This window comes from Cyprinus carpio, chromosome A4 (assembly GCF_018340385.1).
Source record: "Cyprinus carpio isolate SPL01 chromosome A4, ASM1834038v1, whole genome shotgun sequence".
NCBI lineage: Eukaryota > Metazoa > Chordata > Actinopteri > Cypriniformes > Cyprinidae > Cyprinus > Cyprinus carpio.
Window position 1 is genome coordinate 2,635,993 of NC_056575.1, and position 10,732 is coordinate 2,646,724.

Genomic DNA, 10,732 nt, shown 5'->3' on the forward strand with positions numbered 1-10,732 from the left:
AGATGTCTGAACCGTGTAAGCATGTAAATTTTAATTCAGACAAGAGGATGTTTGGGGAAGAGGAGAGACCACCTCTGATGTTGCATTTTTCCTGGAAACATGCCGCTTTCAAAGCAACGCTGGCGTAGCGATCGCACACACAAAGACTCTAGTTACTGATGCGGCTGTAACCCTTTGTTTATTTCACTCTGCCTTTTAGGTTGTGAAGAATGTGATGCAAAAGCACAAATGTGCTTGCAGATGATGCACAGAAGATGATTTTGATGGATAAGTTTGGTGGATTATTGGAGGAAATTACCATCAGCAACTACATAACCATCAAAACTGATAACTTTTATCTCAGTTGGACATCATGGTATTTTTAAAGTACATTTTTAACAAAGCGCGATTGTTGACCCCAGAGGGTAAAAATTATAAAAACATTTAAATAAAAATTTATAAATAAACAAACAATACAATTATACCTAAATGTCAGAATAGAAAGACTGATGAGGGTTTTTTTATTACAGCAATAAGACAATATGGCAGAATTTTTTTAACTGTCATGATAATGTCAAAAAAAATAAAAAAATAAATAAATAAATAATAATAATATACAGCAATAAGACAATATGGCAGAATTTTTTTATCTGTGATGATAATGTCTAATTTTCACGATATTTTTTCCTGTTGATGTACTTTATAGTTCCATGGAAATGCATATCATTACCATGATGCAATGCAAAAATGTATTTATAAATATTATATTTTAAAAATAAAATAAAATATGTAAGAATAGGATGATTGATGAGATTTTTTTTTTTTACTGCATTACATTAATGAGAATCTATGTCCTAATTTACTTAATTGTCATAAAAACAGTGTTATAACAAAAAAAAAAAAAAAATTCTGTATATTTTTACATGAGATTCTCTCACACATATTCAAAATCTATTAATGGTTTGTAGGAGTGTCTCTCACACATATTCTGTTTGCTCAAAACTAGCCGTTCTTTACCACCGGAGCATTGGGGTTCCTCCTGATGGAGTTGGACCTCTTCCCAAAGTTGTGGACTTTCTTTGAAGACCTGGACAGCTGCACAGAGGGTGAGAGGAGATTATTCTCAGAAACCACACTTGTGAGGGCTCAAGCTTGCCTGTAAATATTATTGAGAATGCTCATACAGTTGTAAATCATTTAGTCACGAATGCAGATTGCCTGTAAATATTATTCAGCGATGGAGTTGTAAATCATTCGTAAGTCATTTAGCGCAGCTCAAAAAAGGCTTGTGAGGCACAGAAGCCAAAACCTGCGGGCAGCAATCTGAGGTCTCATCGTCTCACTCTAGCAGGGGACACAGTCATATGAGCTGACAATCACTGATCTCTGTATTTTGATTGTTGGGTCCCTGCGGTATCCAATGGCAACACAATAAATCATCAGGAAGGAAAAATGATCTTATTTCATCATCTTCTGGAAGTTTAACCAAAATTACTATCACAAGCTTCTGAGTTTAACCAAAATTACTATCTGAAAACATATTTTGCCTTATTAATGTGTTCATGTATTTATATATGCACTAGGATTAGATGCATTAACTTTGAGTTTAAACATGCACATTTAATGCCCTTCTATGAGGTTTTATTCAATTCAACTCAACAACAGTTCAATAAATAAGAAGTTAATATTGTGTTGTATTTTAGACACAGTATTGCCTGTTTTTGCTCAATTTTGCCAACGAAAATATTACCTATAAAGCCACAGGAGAATTTTTTGTGCATCTACCAAGAATAAAACAGTGGTGTTTAGTTTCTAAATGAATCCACATTTTGAACGAATCGAGTGAAACAATGATTCAATGACTCGTTCATAAAGAGAGTAACTTATTTCATTCCTAAACGAATCAGCCGTTTAAATAAATCAAATGAATGAATGACTCAGTGACTCACTCATTATCCAAAACATTTACCGCCACCTAATGGAAGTTTAGTTTCTTATTTAGAGTATCATATAATAATAATGATAATAATAATAAATCATAATATTGGTATGAACAGATTAATGTCAATTTTTTTATAATTAATCATGGCATTATTTATGCAATAGCAGTGTAAATGCATTCATGCCACCTCTGAGCTGTAATAAAGGTCTAAAAATATATCTAAATACCAATTCAGATGCAGCTTCTGAAAAAATATATATATTTGATGTTAAATCAAATAAAATGTTTATTTCTAAAGCTACTTTTTGCCATAATAGATGTTTTGCTCATTTAACACAAAACTGACTTTAAAATTATCTTTTGGGGAAATTCCTCAGCCAAATTTGATGTATGATTAATTTTTTATTAATTAATTGCCACATTGTGGAATTAATTAGATTCAAAACTTCAATCACTTGACGAGCCCTAGATTTATATATACGCGTACTGTATGCATATGCATGTTCATTGTTTATTTGAGAAACACCGGCATCCTAGGCCCAGAAGCCATTCCGCAATTGTTGTAGCTTGTATCTTGTTTTGGGAATTGTTTTTATGTTATATAGAGTTTAGGGATGTGCAAAATGATATTTTTAGGTGGGTTATCTGAATGACATGTCTGCTTTTAAAAGCCTTGAATAATGGAAGTCGGGTTTAAAAAACCCCTCAAGAGACAGAGTTTCAATTCTGATATTTTTTAATGCAAGATTAAAAGTGCATGAAGTGATTGAAAGAATTTAATTAATGCGCAGTGAAAAAACATCAATGCTTGCTAGAGATGAGTATTTGGCTAGCTGTATAACTACTTGCATATACTAGCCCATTTGTATTTTTACTTGAGAAGTCCTTATCAACTCAAGCATCACCAAGCAAAGACAATGGAAACAAGTAATACGTAGTAATGAGGACAGTGGTTGTGTAGCATGCTATTGAGGCATATGATGGGACAGTCCAAGCTGTCATACTGGAACTGGGCCAAAGGTCAGTGAGGTAGGTTAGTGACTCACTCTACGGTTAATAGGAGCTGCTGGGATGTGTGTGGTATAGTCTAGGCCAGCCCGTGTAGTTGGCCAGCTTCACTCCTTGGTGCTTTGGTTGGGCGTTCCTCCTTGGCCGGCCGCTGGTGCTTTGTGAGGTCGCCTGGTCTGGAAGAGAGGTGATAGGAAGAAAAGAAGGAGGAACATCTGGAATTAATCTTAGCTTTATGCATTATTCTCACAAATTAATCTTAACTGTACATTATTGCTGTCAACTACCACTGACAATAATTTACTCAAAACTTTTACAGGAACGAAACTCAGAATGGAAGCAGAAGAGAAACGCAATAACAGCTAGATCAACTGTTTTCTGCATGCAAAGTCACCAACTTAATGATGGTTTATCTACAGAAAAAATTGTCATTTTAAAAACATAAGAGATGTCTATATTTATGCAATATATAAATGGTAACACTTTAGATTAGGAAACACTTATTCACTATTAACTACGACTTTTCCATCAATAAATTCCTAATTTGCTGCTTATTAATAGTTAGTAAGGTACTTGTTAAGTTTAGTTATTGGGTAGGATTAGGGATGTAGAATAAGGCATTAATATGTGATTAATTAGTACTAATTAATTAATGTGATCTATAAATATAAATTTAGATATATTGTAAAATTGTATTTATACTGTACTGTATTTTATCAATGCATTGAGAAAATATCAGAGATTTACCTGTTGCTCAGAATAAAGACTACAAACTTCAAAGCTACATGATTAATATTACTTGTATTTATAATTTATTTCAAATAAAGAATAGCATCATATTCTCTTGTCAGTATTCACTGCAGTATCCAAAATAATTTTGCATGACTGAAATCTAGTCTAAAGCACAAATAACATTTTTACTAAGAATTGCTTCAACAAAAACACAATCAACCAAAACGGACTGCATCATTTTTATCAAGGAAGATTGTTTGTGGTAATCGACAGCAAGCCACATCTGAAATCAGGTTTAAAAGAACCAGAGGACTCTGAAGGCCAAGTGACTGCTGTGCAGATAAATGAGGAAAGTTCTTGAGCTCCTGTAGGCCTCTGAACTGCTGTTTTAATAAGCCAGAGCACTTCAGCATTAAGACAGAACGAGAATGAGAGAAAGATAGGAGACAGGCCCCATGCATCAAAGCAATTATTCACTCCACGTCTCCTCTGATCTACTCCCACACAATTGACAACCTTAAATGGCCCGACAGCTCCGGCTCTGACAGACCACATCCGCAGTTTATGACCCAGTCAAGCTGAAGGGCGAAAGCAAACCGAACACCAGAGAAGTCAAGTTTGTAAGCAAACGCCACCGTCTTATTTAACGAAAGTGAAGAGAAAACTAAATAAATACGGCCATAAACCCTGAAATCCCACGGCACGCAGACACTCAATCGGGAGGCATTGTCCCGCAGGGTTGGACTATATTTCGACGCTACGGTAGAGCAACGACGTCTATGGAAAGCGCTGCTATCTGGAGCAAGGGAGAGGAGAGAACACCAGGGTAAAATATAAGAGCTGTCTGGCTTCTGGGTCACGTCGCATGAGGAAAACACTTTCTGTTTTACAAAAGGCTGAATATAGCAGAGGTTTAACAGTCTGTTATTTGCGTCTCACAAACTGCATCAGGAGGTTAAATGCATGTTTGTGCATTTAAAGGGAAAAAAATGACACCTGTCATGTTGTTCCAAACCTGTATGGTTTTATTTTTTTCTTTATTTTTTTAATTTTATGTTTTGAAGAACATCCTGGCTGCTTTTTTTAATATAATGAAAGTGAAAATCAGATAAATGTACTTGAGAAGCAGCCCTGTATGTTTGATAATATAATTAAATTATATAATAGATAATTGAGTATAAGTGTATGTTGTCTTAATTCACTGACTTTTTCACATATTTTTTACTTGTTCATCTGCCAGTGCATTAAGAAACTCATTAAAATACACTCATATTCAAGATACAATCCATGAAAACAAGTTTTGATATCTTAGTATTGCTTCAAGCAAATGCAATGTTTCAATGACGTTTAGTTGATTTTTTTTATATATGTACATTGAATTTTAATTTTAAATGTTAAATGTTAAATTTTTCTTTTTCATGCATTGATGGATTTTTTTATATATATGTATATATTTAAAACAATTGAAATAATCTGCCAGCACATCACTCATATTCAAGATACTATGTATGAAAACAACTCTTGATATCTCAATGTTGCTTCCCAGGCAAACTTAACTTGTTTCAAGGATTTTTCAATTTTAAAAACATCAACAAAAAAAAAATACTAATAAATTAGTCTTTTTCCATGCATATTGTTCATATGATGCCAGAAGTCTTTAAATGAAATGCACAAAACTACTTTTATGGTGCTTTTTCATCATATAAGTTTGGAACAACATGAGGGTGAGTAAATGAAAACATTTTGGCTGAACTACTTTTTTACCAAACATCGTTTGCATGCGTGTTCGCCGTTTGACACAAGCATCTGATTTTGCATTGGAAACAAACACAAAGAGACACATTGTGAGACGGTCAAAACAGTCAGCAGTCATGCACACACCAGCACCACGAAAAATACAAGACACTACACAACAGCCGGAGTCATCTGGGGAAGGACAGGGTGGAAAGTCGGGTCAGGGTAGCACACAGATCCAAGTACGACCTTCCAGGCCGCTGATCTCAAATTAAATTGAGCATTAAACACGGCTATTAGCGTTCGTTAATTAATCTCTTCTTAAATAATGAGCTTTGGCGTGCGCTCAGTAGCCATGCCGGCGGCCATCATTCAGCTGACATCTGACGGCGTCTTTAGAGGAAGAGTGGCAGTGAGTGTGAAATTAGCCCCATGTCAAGCGGCTAAAGCGCGCTGAATCCAGAGATAATTGACGAAGGAGACGTTCAGAAGGGTTTGTGGGTTGGTTTGGCACCGGCTCGACTGGAGGTCACTAAAATGCATGAGTCATGATAGGCTTTAAAACACTGTCTGCCACCATTTGTCTCTCACGCCCTGGTTATAATAGTGTTTACTACAATTTGTGTCTCACGCCCTTCGACTCATCATTTATATTTAAATCCGACGGCAATGCAGAACGTTCGGAAAATATCACAAAAACTGGGTGGGAAAGGATTAGTTCATGCGACATTGCGATCTTTTTACCAGCGTGCGACGAAGAGTGGGTCTCGGGTAAGAGACGGGCAGCCCTCGCGGACCTACAGCGTTTTCCACCAAGGACCATGTCACCTGTTGTATATAAGCAAAATGGGACATTTAGTGAGTAAAATGTGGGAAGGAGTTCATTTTATCCACTTAAGGAATGTCTGGAAAAAAAGAAATGCCCTATATGGTCGCTTAAGGGGATGGTGGATAGGGAGAGGGAGTTGTGATGTTCTTACAGAAATGAAACGTCATCCGTAGCTGTGGTTAATTTATTTGTTTTGATTACTTTTAGATAGGCTTAGATATTCTTGTAAAACAACATACCCCCAGTTGCTCTGAATAATGTGAATAATTCAAAATAACAACCAGGAGACATTATTAATATAAAAAAAAACCAAAAAAACCTCCAAGAGGTTTTTTTCCTCGCTTTAAAAACTAAACGTTATTATCTAAAAACTGACTCGAAGCGTGTAATTAATACTCTTAATATACGCTTTTAGGTTTTGGTTAAATATTGGCAAATTATGATCGAATTTATTATTTTTTCATCTTTTTGATATATTCTTCAATGTATGTAGTTTTTATAGTTAGTTAAGATTTAATACATTTTGATATGCTTTTGGGGTCTAGTATCTATAAGTCTTTATTACAGTTTTATTAAGTTGTTACTGTTTTTAGTTACTGTATTTAATTTTAGTTATTTAACATTTAAAAAATTGAATTACTGGTATATACTGTATAGTATATATATATATATATTATAGTATGCAATCATACACACAACACGACAAGAGAATGTTGGGCCTTATAAATAGCTTAAAATACATTTTCTTACGCTAGTTAGTAAGGCAACATTCTCTCTTTTTTTCAGATATAACACATCTATTATATATATATATACACACAATAATTACAATACTATCATATATATATAGTCAGGTCATTCATACTAGTAACTAAGAGCAAAATTAGTATTTTAGGATTAGGATTTTTTTTTTTTATGGTTTTAGTTTCAGTTAACGATAATAATAACCCTTCTCTGAATGCCTCTACTGCTGTCCTACTTTGTATCCCAGATGTTACCTAAAAACAGACAGGTAAAGCGCAGCCTTCTGGGTTTTTTGGGGCATCTTGGCTCTGAAAAACAGTGGCAGAATTAGAGAAGCGGGCCTCTAGCACACATTCAGGAAGCAGCTGAACTTTCCTCATCTTGTTTTTTTTGTGTTACTTTGAGGGACATTTCCAATGGAGCGATTTGTTTTGACGGCAGCCATAAAAAACTTCAACCTTGATGTTAAAGAGTCAAAGCCTGTCACTTAATGGCTGAAACGAGCAGAATGGCATCTCTCTGGATGTAACGGGAGGCGCGTGTACGTCGAGCCCCATGGTGCTGCGAGATAAGTTGTGACTTGTGACAAATGAGTGTTTCATCTCCATCCAGCGTTTGTCGCGACTGTTTACAGACTCAAAGTGCTCCGTCTCGTCATGATGTGTGGGATTACAGGACCCCTGCCGAAGTGGCTGAGGACAACATAATTCATTTCTGACTAAGAGCAACTTCAACACAAGGAGATTCATGTTTCAGTATTCAATGTAAGTGGTGACAACCGGACGGCACATAAATCTTACATATCTCCACATTAAAGGCAACCCTACTGAACCAGCCAAACCAGCTTCTGATGGTAAATGCTGGTTTATATGGTTGAAACCATGAAATGAAGAAGACCATGGCAAACTATATAGTGGAAAAATCCAGCGAAAACAGCTTCCACCGGTAGACGCAGCCTGGCGTTTCAAAATATTAACTGATGATAGGCACCTATTTTATATGGTTTCTACAGAACTACATTGGTCATTAACCGAAACAGTCAAATGAAGAGAGTGATGAAATGGCAACCCTACTGGAAAATTCAGTTAAACTATTTCTCGCTGGTAGAAGCTAGTTTATATGGTTTTACCAATAGGTGGTCATTGATCAAAACAATCAAACAATAGACGAATGGAAACATCTATTGAAAATCCAGCCAAAACCAGTTTCCCCTGATGGTTTTATATGGTTGAAATCAAGGAAATGAAATGACCGCTAACACTGCCAGCACCAACGTCCAGCCTATTTGTCGTTTCTGATGGTTTTCTGATGGTTTTAAAAGATTCATGGCAAACCCCGTTGAAAAATCCGCCAAAAACCAGTTTCTGACAGCTCATACATCCGCTTTCAGTACTATGTTCCACAAATTCAAAGAATCGCTGGCAACCCTGTTGGAAACCTAGTTAAAGTCCAGTTTCTGATGGTTTTATATGGTTGAAATCACGAAACAAGATCCGCAACCTTGCTGGAAAATCCAGCTAAACCGTACTTATTGGTTTTACATGGTCAAATCACTGGAAATGAAAGCATGCACGGCAACCCACCAGAATCCAGCTAACCAGTTTCTGATGGCGTTTTATATGGTCAACAATGAAAGATGCAGGCCGGCAACCCTATCAGAATCCATACAAAACCAGTTTCTGATGGTTCTGAGTATGGTCGAATCACGTAAACGAAAAGATACAGCAACCCCACTGGAAAACCGTCAAACCAAATGAGTATATCTAAATCACTAAATGAAAGGAATCCCCACTAAAACGCCAAAGTCCAGTTTCTGATGGTTTTACATGGTTGAAATCACGAAATGAAAAAGATGCATGGCAACCCTACTGGAAAATCCAGCTAAAACCAGTTTCTGATGGTTTTATATGGTTGAAATCACGAAATGAAAAAGATGCATGGCAACCCTACTGGAAAATCCAGCTAAAACCAGTTTCATGAAATGAAAAAGATGCATGGCAACCCTACTGAAAAGATGCATGGCAAATCCTACTGAAAATCCAGCTAAACCAGTTTCTGATGGTTTTATATGGTCGAAATCACCTAAACAACATCCGGTGAACCTGTTGAAACCAGCTAAACCAGTTTGACTCTAAATGCTGGTTTTGGCAAAATTCTAATGGTTTGCGTCGGTGGATAAATGTTTGGTTTGTTAAGCTTAGAGATGAACAACTCAAGATACTAGAGTTTTCCACCATGAAATGAGAATAAATACAAGAAATACAGAGAAAGAGAAAGGAGTGAAGGAGTTGTGGAAGAAATTATTATGGAGCAAAATTATTAGCCTCAAGACACTGGATCCATAATGACACTGATAGACATACGGCTCACATTATTTTCCTGCCATCATCCATACCCGTGGTTTTTGCACCAAAGTTTCCCCCCAAACTCGTCAGTATCTCAATGGCCTGATTTCAGCTGGACTTCTCTGGCAGGTTGTGACGCTGTTGAAGTTGCTACTCATCCACGACAACAACCTTTCAGCTAAAATTCCAGCTCCAATCTGTCGCACAACAACCTTCAGCTAAACTAGCCGTGTTATGGTGTTTTTTTAATTTTATTTTTATTTTTTAATTTTTTTGTGTTTCTTTTTTGTTTTTCGATTAAAATGTCACATTTTATTTATTTTATATATTTCTTTTTATTCTGTAACTTCTAATCAAGTTGTAATTTAAGTTTTTTAAATTGTACAAATAGTGTGTAAATATTATCTGTCAATTATGAGTATACTTAGAGCACAAATTGTAAACTATGAACATTTTTCTTATAAACATAATCTGTATTTTTTAAATATGTTTTGCAAAGCAAAAACGATCGGAAAACCATTTGCAGATAATTTAAAAACCAATTAAACTGTCCAACAACATCACATTTACTATAATAATATATAAATTTAGTTATATATAGAAAGAGCAGAAGTATATATATGAGCATTTATTTTAGCCACGTTTGAACTTATTGATTTCTGTGAGTTTTACCCCTAAACTGATCTTAAAAAATAGTAAAAATGAATTAAAATTAAATTTACATTTTAAAATTGAAATATGATATAAAAAATTTACATTTTAAAATTGAAATATGATATAAAAATAGAAAAAATAAAAACATTGCTTCACTATTACAATAAATATAATTAAACCATTTAGAAATTTATTGTGTGAAAAATATGTATATCAAATTTTCAAAAATTACAAAGAATATTTTGTAATATCCAATTAAATAGTAATTATTTTTCAATTATGCATAAAGTAGTTAATATTATTAAATATGTATATATTTGAATTTATAAATGCTAGCCATTTTTCCAAATATAGCAGAGAGTATATATTAAGAGCATATATATACATATATATATATATATGCAAACAGATTTCCCATGATCAAATATTTTAATAAAAATCAGTGGACCACCAAATCAATCAACAAATTCATTTTTTTTTGCCCAACAAAGCTATAGTGGAAGGTAATTGTAGGAGAGTTTGACAAAGTGTACTGAAGGAAACTCTGAAATCTGACCACAATTTTTCGGCAACAAAGACGTATTTATCTAGTTTCAAATGGCACAGCGAAGTAATACAAGACACACCAGCTCTATACATCAACAGAGCGCCAAAATGCGAAATATGACAGTGTTGGAAATGATCATGCGGCGGAAATTAATGAGCTGCCACTGTGATGATGAGAAACGAGGGGCTAACGCCGCAGACGCAGGTCGCCAGTGAAAG

The 10,732-nt window shown here is 35.0% G+C and overlaps 1 pseudogene; it reads right to left on the reverse strand.

The window, feature by feature from the left end:
* LOC109072216 overlaps positions 1 to 10,732 on the reverse strand; it is a 140,351-nt pseudogene that overhangs the window by 40,643 nt on the left and 88,976 nt on the right.